Source organism: Cebus imitator, unplaced genomic scaffold (genome assembly GCF_001604975.1).
Source record: "Cebus imitator isolate Cc_AM_T3 unplaced genomic scaffold, Cebus_imitator-1.0 Scaffold1045, whole genome shotgun sequence".
Lineage (NCBI taxonomy): Eukaryota > Metazoa > Chordata > Mammalia > Primates > Cebidae > Cebus > Cebus imitator.
Window position 1 is genome coordinate 51,608 of NW_016108360.1, and position 8,813 is coordinate 60,420.

Here is an 8,813-nt window from a genome sequence, read left to right on the forward strand (position 1 = left end):
TTTTCCCCTTTGGAGACAATCTCGCTCTGCCCAGGCTGGAGTGCAGTGGTGCCATCTGGCCTCACTGCAACCTGCACTCCCGGGTTCAAGCAATTTTCCTGTCTCAGCCTCCTGAGTAGCTGGGACTACAGGGGCCCGCCACCACGCCAGGCTAATTTCTGTATCGGTGGTAAAGATGGGGTTTCTCCATATTGATCAGGCTGGTCTCTTTGAGGTCTCAAACTTGACCTCAGGTGATCTGCTCCCTCAGACTCCCAAAGTTCTGGGATTACTGGCATGAGCTACCGAGCCTGGCCTTTCCTATTTTAAAAAAACTTTCCACGAATTTTCAGTAAGTTTGAAATTATCTGTGTGTGTGTGTGTTTTTCAGTTAAACCACATGCAGTTAACTTTATTGGTTAGTTAATTTTGAGGACCTTTTATCTGTTGTTCGATTTTATGTCGCAGAATTGTCTGTTCAGGTCCTTTGCGAAATACTAGATTATTTTGCTAGTTTGTAGTGTTTTTTCTGCACACCTTAGATGACAACTCGTGAATTACATGATTACCTGAAATTTTTGCCTAATCTATAGGATGCTTTTTTTATTTGGAAAGTAGTTTCCTTGCTGTGCAGAAACTTTTCAGGTTGATGTAGTCCATGTTTATTTTTGTGTTTTATGCATGTAATTTTGGTCACCCATATAAGAAAATACTTATCGGTGACAAAGCATTTAATTGTCAATGGGGTTTTTCTTCCAGGGTGTTTGTTTTTCTCTTTGCAAAGGTGAGCAGAGATTCAAGTGACCCAGAATATATGCTCAACCTTTTTTTTAGTTAAAAACATTTTGTGGTTTATGATCTTTTGTTCAGGTCTTCGGGGTATTGTTTGTTTGTTTGTTTGTTTTTTTGGGGGGGTTGATTTTCATATATCATGTAAAATCAAGATCCTGTTTCTCTCTTCTGCATGCAGATATCATTTTTCTCAAAGGTATTCATTGAGCAGACTCTGCCTTCCACATTGCGGTGGTCTTTATCAAAGTGAGTTGACTGTGTCCATATTTGCATTGATCTTGTTTTGTCTTCCCTGTTTTTGTCCACAGTTCTAGGTATTGTTTTTATATAAGTACCATATATCTGCTGCATAACTGCAGCTTGGCAGTGTGATTTAATATCGAGGATTGTGGGTCCTCACTTTGATTGTATTTCTCAGGATTCTTTAGATATTAATTGCTCTTATGGTTCCCTGTGATTTTTAGCAATATGTATTTATTTCTGTTAACTGTTTTTTCGTAGCATAAAAGTGCATAATTAGGGATACATTTTCACATATATAGATTGGGTAATGATCAAATCAGGGTACTTAGGATCTCTATTCCCTCATAAGGTATTATTTTTGTGTGGAGAGAACACTCAAAATCCTCTTTTCTTGTTCTTTTGAAAAATATAATATTGTTAACTCCAGTCACCACGCTGAGAAAGAGCACTCAGATTTGTTCCTTAAAAGTTAAGATAACTTTGCTTCTATAACCAATCCCTACTCCCCCTCTGTCTCCCAGACCCTGGTCCAACCAATATTGTGCTTTCTACCTCTTTAAGATAGACATCTTAAGATTCAGTGTTTGTCTTTGTTGGCCCAGCTCGTTACATTTAACAAAATGTTTTCCAGGTTCATCTTGGTGTCTCCACATGACACTGTTTCATCATTTTGGCAGCAGAAGAACATTTCCCTATTGTATACATAACGAGAGTTTCTTGATCCCTTTATCTGTGGATGGACAGGTAGGTTGAATGTATACCCAGTAGTGGGAATGCTAGATGGTATGGTAGTTTTCTTGTCTATTCTTTGCAGGACCCCCAACTGTTTTTTATAGCATTAATACTAATTTACGTTTCCACAAACAATTCCCCTTTGTGGAAATTCATACTAGAAGTTGTCTTTTTAAATATTTTAATCTGTTTGTAATGTTCATTCTAGTTGGAGTGAGATAAGATCTGAGTGTGGTTTTGACCTTCATTTTTCTCATGCGTAGTAATGGTAACCACATTTTTGCAAATGTTGTGTCAGTTTCTTGTCTGCACAAATATCTCTTCAGGTTATTTGGTTTGGTTATTTTTCTGCTTTTTTTTTTTTTTTTTTTTTGGCCAGCTGGTAGTGTTACTGGCTGGCTTGTACCTTTTCAAAAATAACTCCATATGCAACTGAATGTTTGCCTAAATTTTTTTACAATTTTTAGTATGCTTTTTCATTTTGTTCGTTATTAGGTGCAAACTCTTCAGTTTGATGTGGCCCCACATGTATAATTTATTGGTTAGCTGTGCTGTTGGTTACTAATCAAGAAAAAACAAAATCACTACCAAAGCAGTCCATTGTCCATGATTTTCTTTTCCTTGTATTTTTGTTAGTTTTTGCAAATCGTGAGCATACATCCAAGTTGCAATAAATATATGTACACCCGAGGTTGTCTTTATAGGAACTTTGTGGTTGCAAGCTTTGTGTATAATCTTTCATCCTTTTCAGTTGATTATTGTGTATTTCTTACTATAAGAGTCCTGTATTATTCTTTTGTATATGGATACTAGTTTTGAAAACCTTTCCCATTGTGTCAGTTTGGAAGTGTTTTGAAAAATGTGTTAACTCTATATAAATTTGTGTTTATTATTGAACACCCTCATTTTGCTCACTGGTCTGTATTTCTCTGTGTTTACCAGTGACATATGGGTTGGTTAACCAGGGATTTTCATTTAATTAGAACTCAGGGAATGTGATACATGCCACATGGTTTGTGTTTCTCAGGATAACTTTGGAAATTCACGGTGTTTCACATTTCCATGAGAATTTTGGCATTGTTTTCTTTATATATCTTAAAACACCATTTGCCATATATAAATGTATATAATTAGAGGGTACAGGGAAGATTTTGATGCATGTGTATGTTGAGTAATCATCAAATTGGGTTATTTAGCATCTTTTCACCTCGTATAGTTATGATTTTTTTTGTGTGGTAACAACATTGAGAATATTTTCTTCTAGCCACTTTAAGGCATATGATACATTTGTGTTAAGGCCAGTCACCCTGCTGTGGAATAGAAGACCAGAATTGATTGCTCTCATGAGGGTAACTTTTTACCCATTACTGATTCCTTCCCAGATCCTCTCCATCTTCCCAGTGACCCTTTAGTGGCCCCTATTGAACTTTCTGCTTCTAGGAGTTGAAGATGTTTTCAGTCTGCATGCCTGAGATCATGTGGAATGGGACTTTGTCTACCATTTGCTCATTCGTTGGACCTGATGTTCTCCAGGTTTCTTCATGTGGCTGCAGATGGCAGGATTTCCCAGAGCTTTATGGCTGGAACATACTCCATGGTGTATCTGTACAGCAGTTTCTTCATCCCTGCAGCTGTGTGTGGATGGGTAGGTTGGTTCTATACCTTGACCACAGTTACAAGTGCCTCAGTACCCATGGAAGGCAGATAGCTCTCTTCAGCCCAGGGATTTCAACTGCTTTAAATATGGAACCAGAGGTGGGGCTGCCAGCTGACATAGTAGTTGTACTGTGAAGTTTTTCAGGAAACTCCTGCTGTTTCCCATAGTGTATATACTAGTTTACATCTCCACCAATAGTGTTGAAGAGGTTACCTTTCTTTAAGTCTACACTGGCTGGCACCTTCAAAAATTAGTGTTTTGTTTTTGATAGTATTCATAGTGAGTGGAAGGAGACAGAATGTTAGCGTGGCTTTCATGGACATTTTTGTGAGGATTAGTGATGGGGAGAAAGTCATTTGAGAAATCCCCACGTTGCTTTCCATGGTGTCTGAACTGGTTTGCATTTCTACCAGCAGCAGAGTAGTGTCCCTCTTCTCTGCCTCGCCTGCATTCGTTCTTGTGGACCGTGTCCTAATTGTCATTCTGGCCAGTGTGCAGTACTATCTCGTGGGCCTTTTGCTTTGTCTTTTTCTGATGATGACTGAGGTAGAGAAATGTTGTCATGTCTGTTGGTTGCTGTAAGCCTTCTTTTGAGGTGCATGTTTTCATGCCCCTTGCCCTTTCTTCATTGAGTTTTTGTTTTCCTGGTTGATTTGCTTAACATCTTTAAGGTAGATCCTGGATATTAGCCTTCATCAGATGCATGTGTGGGAACATTTTCTCCTGTTGTGCAGACCATCTGTTCACTCTGTTGGTCATTTCTTCTTTGCAGCAGTTCTTCTGTGTATTAGGTGCCACTGGGGAATAATTGTTTTAGTTGCACTTGCTTTTGGAGACTGAGACACATCCATGCTGTGCCAAATCCTCTATCAGGAAGGGTGTTTCTAGGTTTTTTTTTTTTTTTTGCAGGCTTTTCATATGTGAGGTCCTGCATTTATATCTTTCATTCATCTTGAGTTTATGTCTGTACACCGTGAGACATGGGGCCCACTGTTTTTCTTCTGCAGCTGGCTAGTCATTTATGCCAGCACTATCTATTGAAAGGAGGGAGTCCTTTCTCTAAAGCTTATTTTTGTGGATTTTATTGAAGATCAGATGGTGTTAGGGGTGAGGGTTTACGTCTGGGTCCTCTAATCTGTTCCACTGCTCTGTGTGGAATGGGGTCCCTAGCTTTTCAATGAAATTTAACATCGGGAAGTGTGACACAACTGAGGTAGTTTGGATTTCTCAGGATTGCTTTGGAAATTCAGTGTGTTTTGTGGTCCACATGAATTTTAGCATTGGGTATTTACATCGTTTTTAAAAGGTTGGTCTTACAGTAAAGGTATACAATGTGGGGAGTTAGAGTGGGGCATTTTGATTAATGCAGACACAGAAGAATGATAAAATCAGGATATTTAGAGGCTCTATTATCAGAAGCAGTTGTTAATTTCTTTGCGGTGAAAACATTTGGAATCTCCCAGATTTTGTGAAAAGGGTGTGATGTTGTGTTAACCTCTGGTCACTTGACTGTGGAACAGTGAGGAACAATTCATTCCTCTCATCTAAGTGTAACTTTGTGCCTATTTCTGATCTCTGCCCATCTTTCTTCTTCCCTCCAACCTTTAGTAACTATTATTGTGCTTTCTAGACCTGTGCAGTGAAGCCTTTTATTTTGGATTCTAAATTAGTTTTTCTTTTTCTCCCTGTCTTAGGTCATATACCATGATGTCCTCCAGGTTCAACAGTGTGGCTCCAAATGATGAAATTTCATTCTGGTTTTCTGGTTGAAGACGATTCTATTTGTGTACATCCACCAAGTATCCCTTCATCTGCGGTTGGGCAGGTAAGTCTATTCTTTGTCTTGGCAATTGTGAATAGTGCTGCAGTCCACATAGGATGGCAGATGCCTCTTGCATGGACTGAAATTTTGCCCTGAAAATATACTTAGTAGTACACTTGTTAGATGAAGTGGTAGGTATAGGTTAAACTTTTGGAGGAACCTCCCACTGGTTTCTGTAGTATGTGTACTGATTAACGTTCTTACCAAATGAGTTCCTCTGTGGAAATTTACACCAGCATTTGTCTCTTTTAATGTATTTTATTGCTTTGATAACATCCATATGAATTATAGTGAGATGATGTGTGTTGTTTTGATTTACATCGTTCTCATGATTTGTGATGTTATCTAAGTTTTTAAAATTTGTTTCCATGTTACGTCGTTTTGCAGAAATGTCTATTTAGGTTCTTTGGCCCCATTTTGTTTAGTTATTAGTTTCTCTTTTGTGTTTTTGCTAGTAAGTAGTGTTTGTTGCTTAGACATTTTGAAGACAACCTTTCATCAGATGTAGGTTTGCCAAATCCTTTCTTGCAAACGTCAGGATAATTTTTTATTTTATTTATGGATTTTTTTAAAGATCTACTTGGGCACAAACTCTTCTAATGTATGATGCAGTCCCATGTGTGTTTGTTTTCTTATTGTCCTTTGATGTAGGTGACTGATGAGGAAAAACAGAATCCTGACCAAAGTAGTCCATCACCTATGAGTTTTTCCCCCTGTATTTTGTATTTTGTTTTGACATACTGTGAGCACAGATCCACATTGACCTAAATATACCCACACCGTATGTCTTCTCATTGGAAGAGTTTGATGCATTCAACTTTTGTTTATGAGTCTCTAATTCATTTTGAGTTAAACCTTAGTCTTTTTACACAATAGGGGTTCTGTTTTACTTACGTAGGGTTATCCAGTTTTCAAATCCATTTGCTAAACAGATTTCCTCTTCTTCGTTGTGTCTTTCGGTGTTCTTTTATAGAACGTGTACACTACCTAGGAATTTGGGTTTGTGATTGAGCTCCCTCATTTTGTCTGTTGGTCTGGGTTTCTTGGTTAGTGCCAGTCATCTATTGTTTAGATAACTGGCTTTTCAATATAATTTCAAATGGAAGACAGTGATGCATCCCATGTACTTTGTATTTTCAGGGTTGCTTTGAAATTCAAGGTGTTTCATGGCTCCATGTAAATTTGAACGTCATTGGCATCCTTTTTTTTTTTTTTTTTTTAAAAAAAGATTACCCTGGAGTATATGTATATAACTAGAAGATACGGGGATCATTTTGATATGGGTACACCTAGCATATTGATCAAATCACAATATTTAGCATCTGTGAAGTCCTCTAGTTATTATTTGTCTGTGGAGATGATACTCAGAATCCTTTCCAGCTATTTGGAAAATTCACTACAATATTAACCCTGGTCACCCTGCTATAGAAGAGAAGGTAAGTGTAACTTTGTACCCATTACCAGTCCCTGTCTAGGCCCCCCTTCCCCATAGCCTCTGGCAACCACTGTTGAACTTTCTACCTCTGTGAGGTCAAGTGTTTTAGATTCGACATGCATGAGATCATGCAGTATATGCCTTTCTCTGCCTGGCTTATTTCATTTAACATAATGTTCCTCAGGTTTTTCCATGTGGCTGCAAATGACGAGATTTCACCCATTTCTATGATTGAAGAATATTCTACTCTGGATGTATATTGCAATTTCCTCATCCCTTCATCAATGGATGGACAGGTAGGTGCATTTCCTATCTTGGCTATCGTGAGTACTGCAGTACGGAGGGCAAAGCAGATATCTCTTCCACATAGGAATGGAATGATGGCTAGATGAAATGGCATTTTTACTTTGTTTGAGGCACTTCCAGCTGTTTTTCCTAGTGTGTGTAGACATTGACATTCCCATCAATAGTGTATGAGAAGAGTTTCCCCTTCTGAAAGTCTATACTAGTTGTTTCCATTGAAAACTTTTATTTCTGTTTTAGGGAACATTCATTCTATGTGGATGGAAGCTGTATCTCAGTGCAGTTTTCCTTGTCATTCTTGTGAAGATTAGCACTTTTGAGAAACTTTTCTTTGCCCTGTGAGTCAGTTTCACACCTGCTTTGCAGACACGCCTATTCAGGTCCTTCGCCCAGACTTAGCTTGGGTGTTTGTTTTTGTTCCCCCCACATGATAGTGTTAGTTTCTTGCACATATTATATAATGACCCCTTCAAAGACAGCATTTTCCGTACTTTTCTTTCAGTCTGTGAGGCACCTTCTCTTCTGTTCATTGTTTTCTTTTTGCAGCAGCAGATCTGATGTTTTCCATAGTTCCACGTGTTTACATATTAGTAGTGACTTCCGTGTGCAGTTAAAAACAGTGAAAAAGATTGCCAGTCCATGGGATTGTCTATGGTTTTTTTAATTCTAAGTTTTCTTTTTCTTTTTGTATTTCACATTTTGCAACTTGTGTGCATAGATTAGTCTTCTAAACTATGTGCTTACCATTTGTTTCCTGAGGGAAGTAAATGGTTTCAAGATTTGAGTTTAGGCCTTCAATGTAATTTACATCGATTTTTGTCCTATTTCACTGTTTTTCATGTGGTTATCCAGTTTGCTGAAAATCATTTATTATTTTCCCATTGTGTCTTTTTGTGTTGTATTGAAAAATGTGTTCAGTGTACATTCATTTGGGTGGCATGTGGGACTCCCTCCTTCTGTCCATTGGGTAACCTTTCTGTTTTTATGCCAGTGGCAGGTTGTTTGGATAAATAAAGGTTTTAGTTGTTTTATCATTATGCCCACTTAGTACCTTTAGTTTCTTGCGTATGTTAGATAACAGTTCTTTTAGGATACATGATTTCCTATAATTTTATCCCAATATGTAGGGTGCCTTTTCTTTGGGTTCATTGTTTTCTCCTTGTTTATAAATTTTAAAATTATCCTTTGGGAGCAGATGGAGCTCTGAGCAAATTGTGCCCGGAGCTCAGAGTAGATGGAGCTGTGAGCAAGATGAAGCTCAGAGTAGATGGTGCTTAGAATAAGATGGAGCACCAAGCATATGATACTCAGGGCAAGATGGAGCTTCAGTGATTGTAGCTCAGAACAGAAGGAGCATGCAGAAGATGTTGCTCCCAGTAAGATGGAGTTCCAAGCAGATGGTGCTCAGAGCAAGCTGGAGCTCCAAGCAGATGGTGCTCAGAGTAAGGTGGACCTAAGAGTGATTAGAACTCTGAGAAAGATAATGCTTTCACCTGATGGTGCTTAGAGAGAGATAGAGCTCAGAGTGATTGCTCTGAGAGATTGGAGTTCAGGGTGATTGCCCTGAGAGATTGGAGCCCTGAGCGGACGGTGCTCGGAGGAAGGTGGAGCTCAGGGTGATTGCCCTGAGAGATTGGAGCTCTGAGCGGACGGTGCTGGAGCAAGATGGAGCTCAGGGTGATTGCCCTGAGAGATTGGAGCTCTGAGCGGACGGTGCTGGAGCAAGATGGAGCCCAGGGTGATTGCCCTGAGAGATTGGAGCTCTGAGTGGACGGTGCTCGGAGCAAGATGGAGCTCAGGGTGATTGCCCTGAGAGATTGGAGCTCTGAGCGGACGGTGCTCGGAGCAAG

General features: G+C 39.1%; 1 long non-coding RNA gene across 2 annotated transcripts in view; it reads left to right on the forward strand.

The window, feature by feature from the left end:
* The first annotated feature begins 1,693 nt into the window (after positions 1–1,693).
* Positions 1,694–8,813, forward strand: part of LOC108298691 — an 11,683-nt gene continuing 4,563 nt past the window's right edge. The window contains exons 1-4 of one of the 2 annotated variants that reach the window (XR_001822657.1): positions 1,694–1,758; positions 3,187–3,391; positions 5,098–5,228; positions 6,845–6,956. This is a non-coding gene — a long non-coding RNA (uncharacterized LOC108298691). Of the gene's footprint in view, positions 1,759–3,186; positions 3,392–5,097; positions 5,229–6,844; positions 7,151–8,813 lie in introns of those variants that run through there. The other variant, XR_001822658.2, reaches the window with a different exon arrangement.